The sequence below is a fragment of the Moschus berezovskii genome, chromosome 16, assembly GCF_049115385.1.
Source record: "Moschus berezovskii isolate FMDL1 chromosome 16, NW_MosBer_1.0, whole genome shotgun sequence".
Taxonomy (NCBI): Eukaryota; Metazoa; Chordata; class Mammalia; order Artiodactyla; family Moschidae; genus Moschus; species Moschus berezovskii.
Window position 1 is genome coordinate 62934094 of NC_142475.1, and position 14698 is coordinate 62948791.

The 14698-nt window shown below is 40.1% G+C and overlaps 1 non-coding gene across 1 annotated transcript; it reads right to left on the bottom strand.

Annotated features, from left to right (window-relative positions):
- Positions 1-2072: 2072 nt before the first annotated feature.
- TRNAF-GAA (transfer RNA phenylalanine (anticodon GAA)) lies at positions 2073-2144 on the bottom strand. Its single transcript has one exon. It is a non-coding gene; the product is annotated as a tRNA-Phe (tRNA).
- Positions 2145-14698: the final 12554 nt, after the last annotated feature.

Genomic DNA, 14698 nt, shown 5'->3' on the forward strand with positions numbered 1-14698 from the left:
TTAACTGGAGGATAATTACTTTACAATATTGTGGTGGTTTTTGCCATGCATCAACATGAATCACCCATGGGCGCACATGTGTCCACCCATCCTGAAACCCCCTCCCACCTCCTTCCCCACCCCATCCCTTTGGGTTGTCCAAGAGCACAGACTTTAAGTGTCCTGATTCATGCATCAAATTGCTCTGGTCATCTATTTTGCATATGGTGATATACATGTTTCAATGCTATTCTCTCAAATCATCCCACCCTTGCCTTCTCCCACATACTCCAAAAATCATGTTCTTTACATCTGTGTCTCTTTTGTTGCCTTGCATATAGGATTGTCATTACCATCTTTCTAAATTCCATATATATGCATTAAGACTCAAATGTGTTCTTTTTAATAGCTGAGTAATATTCCATTGTGTATATGTACCACAACTTCCATATCCATTCATCTGCCGATGGACATCTAGGTTGCTTCCATGTCCTATCTATTGTAAACAGTAGCATAGGGAATATTGACAATATTTTATAAAAATATTTAATGGGATATGATCTTTAAAAGTATTTCATAATTCTGTTCTATACTTGTAACTAATAAAATAATGTTAATCAGCAATAATTCAGTTAAAAAGAAATTTTAAAAAGATAGGTGAAAGTTCAGTTCTGTTCTGGATAGCTAAAATTTCTAGCTCTTTCAGGACACCAGCACTGAAGAGACACCTACAGAAGCTTCAGAGTATCAGAGGAAAGGGCTGAATGCTGAGACTCAGTTTCTTCGTCCTGGTGGGTTTTCTCAACTTTCAGGTGTTGTCTTCTTTGGGAGTCTTGCCTCTTCTCATTGATTATCCAATCATGGTCTCTTAGGCAAACTTCTCCACTCTCATTGTTTTAATGACTTACTCAGCCACTAATATCCCAAGTCTAAATTGCTGTCCTGGACCTTTTTCTTGTCTTCAGATATTCCAATGCCTGCTGGATATTTCCCTTTCTTTATACTGTAGGCATCTAAACTTAAAGCAGTAGTTCTCCCTAATTTAATGCAACATTCCATTTATAGCCATACCTTCCATCTTCCCCCAAATCTATAGCCTGAGAGGTACTTAACCCTCTTCTTCCTCAGTTCCAAGACATTCTGAAGTAATGTTATACATCACTGCCATATGTCCAGATGCAAACGACCCACAATGCTCCAGGCATATTTCAGAATTCATTCTTGCATTGAATGAGGGATTAAGTGTCTTAGGCAGCTCTGGATGCTCTAACAAAATATCACTAACTGAACTGTTCAAATAGCAGACATTTATTTCTCATGATTCTGGTGGTTGGGAAATCCAAGATCAGGGAAAGGGAGAGACCTCTTGCTGATTTGCAGACAGCTGCCTTCCTACTAAATCTTTACAGGAAGATTCACTTCTCTTCCTCTTCTTGAAGGACATCAATTCCATCATGGAGGACCCCATTTTCTTTATCTCAGTTCAATTCAGTCGCTCAGTCGTGTCCGACTCGCTGCGACCCCATGAATAACAGCACGCCAGGCCTCCCTGTCCATCACCAACTCCCGGAGTTCACTCAAACTCATGTCCACAGAGTTGGTGATGCCATCCAGCCATCTCATTCTCTGTCGTCCCCTTCTCCTCCCGCCCTCAACCTTTCCTAACATCAGAGTCTTTTCCAGTGAGTCAACTAGTCTCATGAGGTGGCCAAAGTATTGCAGTTTCAGCTTTAGGATCAGTCCTTCCAATGAACACCCAGGATTGATCTCCTTTAGAATGGACTGGTTGGATCTCCCTGCAGTCCAAGGGACTCTCAAGAGTCTTCTCCAGCACCACAGTTCAAAAGCATCAATTCTTCAGCGATCAGCTTTCTTGATCTAATCTCTGCCTAAACATTCAGTCCATAGCACAGGGCTAGAGCATGCTATTATGATACAATGAATTGAAGCTGTGGTTCTGTTGAAGTTTGTGTCTGTCCAGGTACTACATGACTTTGCGACTCTATGGACTGTAGCCCGCCAGGCTCCTCTGTCCATGGAATTCTCCTGGTAAAAATACTGGAGTGGGTTGCCATGCCTTTCTCCAGGGGATCTTCCCAACCCAGGGATCGAACCTGGGTCTCCTGCATTTCAGGCAGATTCTTTACCATTTGAGCTACCTGGGAAGCCTACTGTATGGCTGTAGTCAGCTATTATTTAAAATTTTTATGTGTGATTTATTGTTATGACTTTCTTTCCACTGCTTTTGAGAGTACCTATCTCTCATCTCACCGTCTCTCCCTAACTCACATTTGTTGAGACTTAAGAAAGCAGATAATTCAGTTGCCTGAATTTTCTAGAAAAGAGCAGGTAATTAGAATAGGAATGAAGCTTTCTGGTTTCCCCATGGATGTATCAGTTCAGTTCAGTTCAGTTGCTCAGTCGTGTCCGACTCTTTGCGACCCCATGAATCACAGCATGCCAGGGCTCCCTGTTCATCACCAACTCCCAGAGTTCACTCAAACTCATGTCCATCGAGTTGGTGATGCCATTCAGCCATCTTATTCTCTGTCGTCCCCTTCTCCTCCTGCCCCCAATCCCTCCCATGGATGTATGCTGCTGCTGCTGCTGCTAAGTCGCTTCAGTCATGTCGGACTCTGTGCGACCCCGTAGAAGGCAGCCCACCAGGCTCCGCCGTACCTGGGATTTTCCAGGCAAGAAGACTGGAGTGGGTTGCCATTTCCTTCCCCCTATGGATGTATAGTATAGCCTAAAAAGAATTTTATTGGAGTATAGTTGCTTTACAATGTTGTGTCATTTTCTGCTGTACAGTAAAGTGAATTGGCTACCCATATACATGGATCCCCTCCTTTTTGAATCTCCTTTCCATTTGGGTCACCAGAGAGCACCGAGCAGAGCTCTCTGTGCTATGGTCGGCTCTCATTAGCTGTCTATTTCACACGTAGTGGTGTACATTTGTCAGTTCCGATCTCCCATTCCATTCCACCCCATCTCCTCCTTGGTATCCATATGCTGTTCTCTACATCTGTGTTTCTAATTCTGTTTTACAAATAAGTTCACTTTTTCTGGATTCCACATATATACATTGGTATATATGTTCTTCATTCTGTATGACAGTGTCTATATCCCATCCCTGGGCATATATCCAGATAAAAACCATAATTCAAAAAGATACAAACATCCCAAAGTTCGTTGTAGTATAGCTTTATACAAGTAGTTTAATTATATTCATTTACCTGTCTAATTATTGTTTCCCGCACACCAAACTACTTTTCACATCCTGGCTTTGCTTACATTGTTCCTCTACAAGAGTTCCTGTTGCCCACTAATTCTCTTTCCCACTCCTCCTTTAAATCTTATCCAAGGCTATTTTCTCCTAGGATGTCTTCTCCAACTGTTCAAACTGGGCTGAGTTCCCCTCACTTGTGTCTCCCCAAGTCCCTAGACCCGCCACTGTCATGACATATGCTGCTCTGTGTTATAATGGTTTGCACAACATGAATGACTCCATTAACAGAGAACTAAAATGCCATGAATAACTGTTTCAAGTTCTAGAGAAATTTCAAGCCTTCCCAAATGTTCAAGAATATGGAGAAGGTCAGGGGAGAATATCGCATCTATTTGTCCCAGCTCAACCTGAACACCCATTCCTTTGGATTCTCAATTCCCAACCATACTATGATCTTGGATATTTGCTGTCCTTGCCAAACTGCTTTCTTTCACAAAGATGCTTAATATATTTAAGTCTCAGTATTCTCATTTGTAACAGGAGCAAAATGGGTCCTATCTCTCCATTGTCATAAAATCTAAACAAGATACTATACAGAAAGATCATATCACAGTGCCTGGTATCTAGGAAAGCTCAATAAATGTAGGCTGTTGCTTGTGTTTTTGTTTTTATTGCCATAATGAACAGGTAGAAGTTTTGGAGTTGCTTTTAATTTGACTGTATAACTTTATTTAAATATACAAAGAAAGTTCTAGCACAGTCTCCACCACTATACTCCAGTTATGTTCTATTGACTCTGCTTTACCATAAAGTTCACTAAAAGAGGATTGTACCTGTGAGTGAAATTGTCATGCTTTTGCTGGTTTTGCTATTACATGGGGCTCAGGTAAAAGTTTTAAAATCATAACTTATTCCATTCAACTCAGGTCAAATTTTTAGTTTAGACTCACACTTTTCAGATAAGTAGAAAGTGTGTTTTCTCCTAAAACAAAGGAAACTCTGGAGCTGATTCTTTTCCTCCTCCTTCCTTTCCTCCACCACCTTCCCATCTTTTTATCCCTTTTCTCCCTTCATATCCCCATCCTCTTCTTTCACTTCTCCTCCTCCTCCTTCTTGCTGTAGAGTGTCATAGCTTGTCTTTTCTGCTAGGATTTAAACTCCTTGAGGGTACGCATCATGATGTATTCAGTAGTAAGACCATAGGTTGTCACACAATAGGTCTTCATCAAACCATCAATCATGGAAACACAGAAGCTTTTTCTAAGCTGATGTCCACTTTCCTGCATGTGTCCTAGATCATGCATTGACTCAGAACATAGCCTCCAGATCCAAATTCCTTTGCCCTTGGTTATCTGTGTGTGTGTGCACATGTGTGCTTGTGTGATGTAAGCAGCAGCAACAGGTAGCATTACTAGGGAAACTTCATGTACCTCTTTCATTTAAATATTACAAAACTCGATAAGATACGAATGATCATAATCTTCATCTAACAGATGAGAAAACTGAGGCTCAGAGAACTTTGGTTAATTTTAAAATAATTATTAAGTACTGCAGTGAGGATTTAAACCAAGACAATGCAATTCTGAAGCCTGTGGTTTAACTATCACACTGTACAAACAAGTGTATGTAGTAGCTTTATCACAGAGAATGGCTGTTAAAGGAAGCTGGGTATGCCTATTAATGTTACTAAGCAAACTACTGGAAACATCTTTTAGTTCATATCAAATACGGAACAACTTAGTTTAAAAACTGTAATTACAATTTAACATATTCTCTAGGAAAGTAATCATTGTTCTTAATCATTCTCTGAAAAATAACCAGCAAATTAAATGCCATTGAAAGTGCCAATAAAAGAAGAAAATTTCTCCAAAACATCATTTGTCATCTTTTTGCTTAGACACATGAAACTGCTTTGACATTGATTAGCAATGGAGACAGACAAAGCTAACCACAAGTCTTCCTATACCAATTCACTTACTGGAGCAGAAGTTGTAGTCTAGCCTTTGGCTAATTGGGTGGTACCAGCTAATGAATCAGCTTCTAAAATCTGAATGGTAGTAAGCAAATGATATGGTGGGTAGGCACTTTCTGGTAATCACTTTAGAAATTAAACTAAGAGGTCAAACACAAGAGAATAGAAGCATAAAAATGCAAAATGTAGGCCAGGTTCTTCATTTTGATAATGCATAAGCACTGTGGACACTAATAGGCCCATTGAGAGAAAAAAAACCTCTTGAAATTTTATTGGTAAAAAGTCAACATAATGAAAAAAGAGTGATAGAGATTTAGTGAATTATAGAAATGAGGAAAAGAACTGATACAATTTATACCTCCAGACATCTCTGGGGAGTATCTATTAAAAAAAAAAAAAGACTTAAATATACTTCAAAGACTATTTCATCAGACTATTTCATCAACTTCACTTCTTTTTTTTAAATCTAAGATTCAAGATGGTACCCACTAAAGGGCTTCATGCTGGAATCTCAACTCTACCATAGACTGTCCTGGAGCTTGCATAAATAAATTCCCTGAGCCTCTCTGTCTTGCAAAGATTAAGTGGGATATAAGAGATATTCATAAACACCTTGGACCTGTTACTTCCTTCCTTGAAAACTATTGGTGAATAAACTAAGACCTCTGTGGAAACACCCTTTTGTCTCTTCACCATCTAAAATTTACATTTTCATCTAAAATTTACATTTTCTTCCAGGCACAGATCACATCTAAAGAAAGTCTTCCACAAAAGGCCACTGCTATTTTCTTCCTAGCCTTACCTTTTCTCTCTAGCTAACATCTATCCCTTCTTGATTCAGTGCTCAACCAATTTCTTCCATCCCCTCCACTTTACTGAAACAACCCTCAACTTCGAAAAACAATGCCACCATTTCAAGCTTAAAACACTGTAAGCATTTTCCATTGAATTTATAAGAAAGTCATAGCTTATACTTCCAGCAATATCTTCCACTTCATTTAACTTGCCAGTCACAGTGGCCTTTCCCATACTGAAATATACCAGATTACTTCCAACCTCAGGGCCTTTGCACATACTGTTTCTGTTGCCTGGACTGTATTCTTTCCTTCCTCACCTAGTCAATTCCTATAATCTCTCAGTTCCCAGATCTGCTTATTCTATGTTCTCAAGGATAATATATACATCTGCTTTGCAACACTTCCGATGATCATCACTCTATGTATATTGACATAGCACTTTGATTAATGGCTCTCCCATCAGACAGTGTAATCCATGAAGATAGGAATTTTCTGTGTCTGCTCATTATAGTAGGTATTAAAGCTACTCATTAATAGTAGGACTCTTTGCCTTCCAGGCATGAGATAACTAGAGTTGCACTTCTTGCCCTCTGTAAGTTAGGCAAGACTATGTGACTTGCTGTATTCTATGACAAGTAAATGGAGATGATGTATACCATTTCGTGTGACATGGGCCATGCACATCTTGCTGTTTTCTTCCTTTTGCCAATGTTGACAATGCTCCAGAGAACAGCTTCATTAGCCTGGGCCCAGGTGAGAGCATAACATAGATCATGGTCTCTCAAAGCCACAGTGGATCTATAAATAAATAATGCAACAAATAAATAAATAGTGCAATAAATAATTATCATCAGTTTAATTCATTTTGGTTTTTGGTTACATGTGTTATAACCTAGCCCACCCATACTGATTTGGCATATTAGCTTAGTGCTTGGAACATGCCTTGCATATAATTGTTAAATAAATGAAATGAAATGAATGAAATCTCTAATGGGGTCAGAAGGCAACACAAGGCCACTCTATCCAAGAACATTATTTGAAGATATCTTTCAGAACACTGAAAAATAACTGATTTCATTCAATTTGATACAAAATTATTGAGCACCTAATGTGCAAAGATGAATGAGGTTCAGTCCTTGCAGCTTCAATGGGGCTGATAACCAATAGACAAATAATATCTACTGTAATCATCGCCATGTGAATCAGGTTCAAACAGAGAATTCATGACTATTATGGGGAGGAAGGTGCAGATTCTGGAAGGTGATCAAGAAGATAAAATATCAATGATCTGGGTTTTGCAGAATGATGAGAGTGTGCCAGGTAAATGCCTGGGGTTGAAAGGGCAACACCTCATTATAATTTCTGACTTAATCACCTGGGAAGCAATAAAGAGAAAAAATCTAATGAACTTTTTTTTGGCAGCAGTTTGTAGGATCTTAGTTCCCAACCAAGGATGGAACCAGGGCCTCAGCAGTGAAAGTGCTGAGTCCTAACCACTGGACAACCAGTTTTTAGAATTCCCCAAAACTAATGGGTTTGGAACATGTGGGCAGCGAGTGTCTGTACCTGCGTTGCCCAGTATGGTATGAGCCATTTGTGACCATTGGACTCGCATGCAATGTGGCTAGTACAACTGATAAGCTAAAATTTATTTAACTCATTTGAGTGTAAAAAACTAAGGCAGTGTAAAATATTTTTGCCACTATACAAAACATTACTGTTTTGATAGGGCTATATTTCACCTTAAGTTGAACATATGAATTGAGTTGTGCTGTGAGCATGCCAGATTTCAAAGACTGCATACGAAATGTAAAAATCTTCATTAGTAATTATTTGTATTAATTATATGTTGAAATGATCATGTTTTGGATGGATGGGTTAAATAAAGTGTATTGTGAACACAGATTTCACTTGTTTTGTTTTTGCTTTTTAAAACATAGTTATTAAGAATTTACATGTGACTCATATTATATTTCTGTTGACAATACTAGTCTGACCATCAGAATCACCTTGAAGATTTGTTAAAGAAATAAAAATAGGTTCATGTAGAGATAACTGCATTTCCATGTTCATTGCAGTATTATTCACAATAGCTAAGATATGAAAAAACCCAAGTGTCATCAATGGATGAAAGCATAAAGCAAATGTGATATATGTATACATACATATATATATATAACTCTATTATATGGAGATGCGGAGAGGTTGGGTACAAGCTTTCAGCTCTCATCCTTTAAGTTTTTCTGCTCTCATCCCTCCAAAATCTCCACATGTATGAGGTTTGGTATGTGAGACACCCTTACTTCATCTATGTTACCTAGTATGAGGTCAACCCAACAACTGATACCAACAATAAAAAAACAGGTTGTAGTGAATTTTAAAGGTAATTCAGAAGTATCACAACTCATCTGCCTTCTCTTTTGTCTTCTTTTCTACTTCCTCTTCTTCTCTTCTTGGTGCTAGGACAAGGAGCCAAGAAGGTGGCTGGACCTGGAAGCAGAGAAACAGAGGAGGTGATGGCAAGAAAACTAACAAAAAATTACAATCTTCCTGCTAATACAGCAGAACCTGGAAATCAATCTAGCAAAGCCAACATCAGTCACAGTGTCAGGACTGTTCAGCATTATAAGCTCCTCAAACAGTCATCAAAAGAAACCACTGGGGATAGAGGTTAATTAAATACATAAATAGAACCTGACTTCTTGGAAAGTCCTAGAGGGAGCCTAGAAATAAAAATTTTCACTTGCACTTTTTGGGTTGTTTGTTTTGTTTTGGGTATTTTAATACCCAGAACTTTATCTTTTAAGTAAAAACTACTATTTTTAAAACATTCTTTGAAAGTGAAAGTAGCTCAGTTGTGTCTGACTCTTTGTGACCCCATGGACCATACCATATAGGCCATGGAATTCTCCAGACCAGAATACTGGAGTGGATAGCCTTGACTTTCTCCAGGGGATCTTCCCAACCCAGGAATCGAACCGGGGTCTCCTGCATTGCAGGCAGATTCTTTACCAACTGAGCTATAAGGGAAGCCCCATATTATTCTTTACTCTTTAATATTAATAATTTCTTTGGACTATTCAAATTCTTTCCCAAGTTTTCTACAATTTTGATCAGTTACTCCTCATGCTTGAGGCTTTGATTCAATTATACTTGTCAGGTGTGTACTAAGCACCTGGTATATACCAAGCACTGTGCTGGTAAAAATGAGTGTGACATCATTCTTGTCCAGCAAAGCTCATGGCCCAGCAGGAAAGTCAGTAACATATAGAAGTAGCAACAGGAGATGTGTCAGAATTGACTTAGGTACCTTGTACCACAGGAGCACAGAAGGGGAAGGAGGTAACACCACCTGGAATACCCTACACAAAAATCTGTTGCCTGAGCTAGACCCTGAAGAGACAGCAGATCACCAAGAAAAATGAGAGGGTGGGAAATAAAGTGGAGTCTAGACCCCGATGACAGGAGGTGCAGAGGGATCCGCAAAAGGCCATGGAGAATTCAAGGACCGTCAAGAAGCTTGAGCACGAAGGAGCAAGCTGGAGTGAGGGGTTTTGAGAGCATGAGATGAAATTCGGGAGTGCCGAGACTTTACCTTGTATTATAAAGGTCACAGGGAAGGTACAGAGGCTCAACTGTGTCCAACAAAGACCATTCCAAACATAAATATAGAGAGCTAGCTGAAGCACAGAGCATCAAGAGCAGAGATGCAAAAAAGAACGTGCAGGGGTTTAAGAAGAAAGGAGGTGTTCCTGCAAAGAGCTGAGGCAGGAGGTTGCTTCTGTACAGAAGTCTCAGGGTTCCATCCCTCTTCCCAAATGCCCTGGGCACCTCAGTTGAATTTCACACACAATATGCATAACTTCTTCCCTCCACACCTACTCCCCAGCAAATACGAAGAGGGTTGGGCAGAGCAGACAGAGCTGAAGCAAGATGGCCTTGGATGCTGAACAGAAAGGACTTGGAAGATGAAGATCTGAGGGTAATTAGGGCTTCTGGGTTTGCACAGCTGTGCATCCCGGGGTTGACTTCTGGCAAGTGAATTGACTTCCTGTGGCTGATTCTAACTCAGTGTGAAGCTATCAGAATCAGTGCTTAATTCCTCTTCCTAGAGGAATGTTTCTGGTGGGATGACTTTCTCATGAAGCCACCAGGGCCAATGACTGAGCAGCCATGAGAGCTGGGACATCAACATCGGGCAGTTGGGAGTCTGACCCCTGCATTCGCCCTGGCTCACTGTACCATCTTGAGTGTGTCAGCTAAACTATTTACATCAATCCAGTGTTGTTATGGAAAGGACACGTTTGTTACGGAAAGGACCCATGTGTAGGTAGTGATTATAAATCTCTTAATCCAATACCTGGTATGTGGCACATGATAAATATTGGTAGGTTAATTCACCAACAACTATTATAGCTCCTGATGCTTTGTTTTTTTTCCTTAAGTTTACTTTTATTGGCATATAGTTGATTTACAATGTTGTGTTAGTTTCAGGTATACAGCAAAGTGACTCAGTTATATCAATACATACATATCTGTCTCTGTTTCACAGATTCTTTTCTCTTACACGTTATGATAAAATTCTGAGTATAGTTCACCATGCTATACAGTAGGCCCTTGCTGTTCACCTATTTCATACTAGCAGTGTGTATCTGTTAATCCCAAACTTCTCATTTATCCCCTGCTTTCCCATTTGGTAACTGTGTTTGTTTTCTGTGGCCTTGAGTCTATTTCTATTTTGTATAAGTTCATTTGTATCATCTTTTGATTCTACATATAAGTAATCATACAGTATTTGTCTGGCTTATTTCACATAGTATGATAATCTCTAGGTTCATCCATCTTGCTGCAAATGGCATTATTTCATTCTTTTTTATGGCTGAGTGATATTCCACTCCATAAATATACCATATCTTCTTTATCCATTCTTCTGTTGAAGGACATTTAGGTTGCTTCCATGTCTTGGATATTATTCCTGGTGCCATGAACATTGGGGTACATGTATCTTTTCGAATCATGGCTTTCTCCAAATACATTCCCAGAAGTGGGATTACAGGATAATAGTTCTTAATACTTTGGAAAATGATGTTTGCCTTTTTTAGTAGCTCTGGTATCCATAGCTGATCTCTGATCCACTGGATCCACATTAATGCTGAGTGGAATCAGGCAAGGATAATTACCCCACTTTTACAAATAAGGAGATAGGCTCATAGCTCCCGAAGGTGGCATAGCCAAGACAAAGTAAAATCTTCAGACCAGGTCTTCAGTGCTTAATAATGCGTCACCTGTCCTTCATTCATTCTTTTCTCCCACAGATATATATTGAGTTTCTATGATGAGGTGGTTCCTGTGCTGAATGTGGCATTCTAGGTCGTAAGGATAGAGGCCTAAATAGACCAAAATCTTATCCTTTGTGCTTATTTTCTTCCATTTTAAGACACTGAAGCTTGTTTATTCAGCTCTCTCAGGGGAAAATAGTAAAGACTCTGGTACAAAGTCAATGCTCATTGAGTATAAATAAAGACCTTTACTCTGAAACACCAGAGGCGTGCGTAACGCATGAACTTGCAAGTCAAGTAGTTCAGTTATAAATCTCAGTTCTGGGTGACTTTGGACAGCTCCCTTAACCTCTCTGAACTTGTGTCTTTATCTGGAAAACAACTGGTGGTACTTGACTTCAGGACTTATTTGAGGGTTAGAAAAAGCCTATTGAAAACACCTGGCATAACATGCTACATGCTGGCACATAGAAGATGCTCAGTCAGTGGCGGCAATTATCACAGAGGCAAGGCTACAAGAGAGGTGGCGTTGCCTGGAGCTTTCCAAGCCTGGGAGCCATGCAGCAAGGCCATCCCCACTAGAATTACGGCAAGAATCTCCCAACAGGTTTGCCCACACACTGAACACAGGCTGCTTTCTCAGAGGGAGAGAACTTTTCAGTCCCTTCCCTTTCCCCCTGCCATGGGAGGTAGGACCAAGTCAAAGCTTGACCGAGCTATGGAATTTCACTCTGAGGCTGAATCATGCTGACTAGAACCCAGTACAACTTGTTACAGGTTGTTAAGGTACAGAGTATGGCTTTCTGTCCCCTTTGCTACAAAGGCCAGAGTTGCACACGTAGGACAGAGACATAAATGCAGGCTCCAGCCTCTGTTTGCTCTCAGATTGGCCAATGTGTCCAGCACCACTGACCCCAGGTTTCCACTTTCCACATCAAAGACGGAAGCGCAAGGGAATGAAGTCATCAGTGTGCATTGACTTGAAGGTGAGCTTGAGCTTCCACCCCAGGATTTTAGATTATTTGCAGCATTTTTAGTAAGGACTTAGTTTATTCACTGCATAGTTTTGACAAGAATAAAAGCACTAAAAAAAGAACTAAAGTTTACAAATCCAATAACTAAAAAATGGAAATAACCCTAATGATAGATTAATAGGAAAAAGGTTAAGTAAAATTGTGGCACACTCAGATACTAGAATACATGAAGTCCCTAAGCCAATGTTAGGTTTTGTGAATTAGAACGAGTCTAAGATATAACATGTAAAAACACAAATTAGAAGACTTTCCAAAAGCATGATTCTAGTTATTGAATATATATGCTCTATACCTAAAAGATGGCATATGGGATTATAAAGTTTATTATTTGGCACTTTTTGTATGTCCACATTTGCATAATAAATACTCGTAATCATTTATATTAAAGTGTTTTTAAAATTTAGCGAGCGGCTTAAGCAGCCTTCAGTCAGCTTTGCTCTGAGAAGTTAAAAAACAGACAAATTCAAGTACGAAGTTAGTAAACCCTTATCCTTCGTGAAGCTCTAGTTATCGCTGCAGACACAAAATGGTTAAAGATTGTTAAACGCATGGTGAGTCAAGGATGTCTTCGTTGCCAAATATTTGTAGAATAATGTTAAATGGAAAAAAAAAGCAGGATTGTTTGAGCCAGGAAATCAAAGTGTTAATATTAAGTCTGCCACTAAGTGGCTGTCAAACTTGACTAGCTTATTCCCTCTATTTTTCACTGTTTCCACTTGCAAAGTGAGGCAAGATATTTCCTTCACTCGTTCATTATTCAGGAAATATTTCTTGAGGGTCTGCTACAAATCGGTGCTACTTTAGACCCTGGGGACAGAGCAATGGATAAAGAGTTGTGGCTACTGCAGAAGACAAACCGCAGATGACTAATCAAATAACTATGTAAAATATCAATAGGATATTGTACTATGAAGAAGTACAAGGCAGGGTAAGGACAAAGAGCAGTTGGAAAGTCTCTAAAGAGGTGCTTTGAAAGGAGATAATTGGGCTTCCCGGGTGGCTCAGTGGTAAGGATCCTGCCTGCCAATGCAGGAGATACGGGTTCGATCCTGGATCCCCTGGAGAAGGAAATGGCAACTCATTCCAGGATCCTTGCCTGGGAAATCCCATGGACAGAGGAGCCTGGTGGGCCACAGTCCATCGGGTCGCAGAGAGTCAGACACGACTGAGCACAACACAGCGAAGATGGACTAAATGAAACACAGGAGCAAATTGCTGGTATGCAGGAGGAAGGGTGTCCAGGAGAAAGGTGTCCAGGCAGAGGGAACTGTACATGCAAAGCCCTGAGGCAGGAGCATGGCTGGATATAGGTGAGGGGTGGTGGACGTGAAGTCAGTTTTTTTCACTGCAGTTTAACCAAACAGAGCGCACCAGAGAGCTTGTCGGCAAGCTCAAAATGTGCCAGTGTACCTGAAATTCAAAGTCCAAGGCCTTCACACAGGGAGTCATTTACAGAAACTTCATCAGCCCCAGCCTAGGGCTTTGAAGGCCCGCTGTGCAACTATTAGCTGATCCCACTTAACAAACAGTGATGCAGTCACTAGGTATGTTTTTGCCCAAGCAGGTGATGATTTTCTCTCCGCTGACTCCAGTCAAGGACATTCCGCTTCCAGATTTCAGGCTCCAGGTGACGTTGGGCACAAGGGGTCAGGTGGTGTGTGGAACAGGTCACGCGCCAGGCAGGTGACATGATCAGCTCGAATTTCAAAGAGCCCACTCTTCCGCCCATGTGTCAAAACGCACAGCTTGAAGGCTGCAAGCAGAGTAAGATGACTCATCAATTTCCAAACCCTTGGGAAAAGAACCTGTTGTTTAGACTTTTTTTAAAAAATATGTTTTGCTAACCTCTACAGAGGTAGCTATAACTCAGGGAGATAAACTTGGATGAAGGTAAGGGCAAAATAAAATAAAAAACAATTACTGTCATCCATAATTATAGGCCTTATCATTTATTGTGTACTAATAGTTGCATTTCCAAGCAGATATCATTAATTAGTGAAATAACAAGGCAATTTGCATTCATCCTGATTCAGAAGAATTCAAACTACTTCGACAGATCAAACAGGTAACTCAACCTTAATATTTTTTGTCTTTTTGAAAGATGGGAAAATTGAGGCAGAGAAAATTAATAGACCATGAAAAGAATGAGTGTATCCCAAGTTTCATGAGTGCATCCCAATGAACAAGGATAACGGTTCATTGGGACAATTTGTAGAGATGGGCTAGAGAAGGAAGACAGAGAGGCTAGAAGATTAGTTTAAGCTCTCAGGAGTACCATCAGGTTTGACATGGGATCAGATCACTCTGAGTCAATTTCCCTTTCTATGAAATGGGACTATCATTTCCCTGCATGACATGACTGTTCTGAAGAATAAACGAGAAACACATGTGCCTACAAGGTAGGTGTG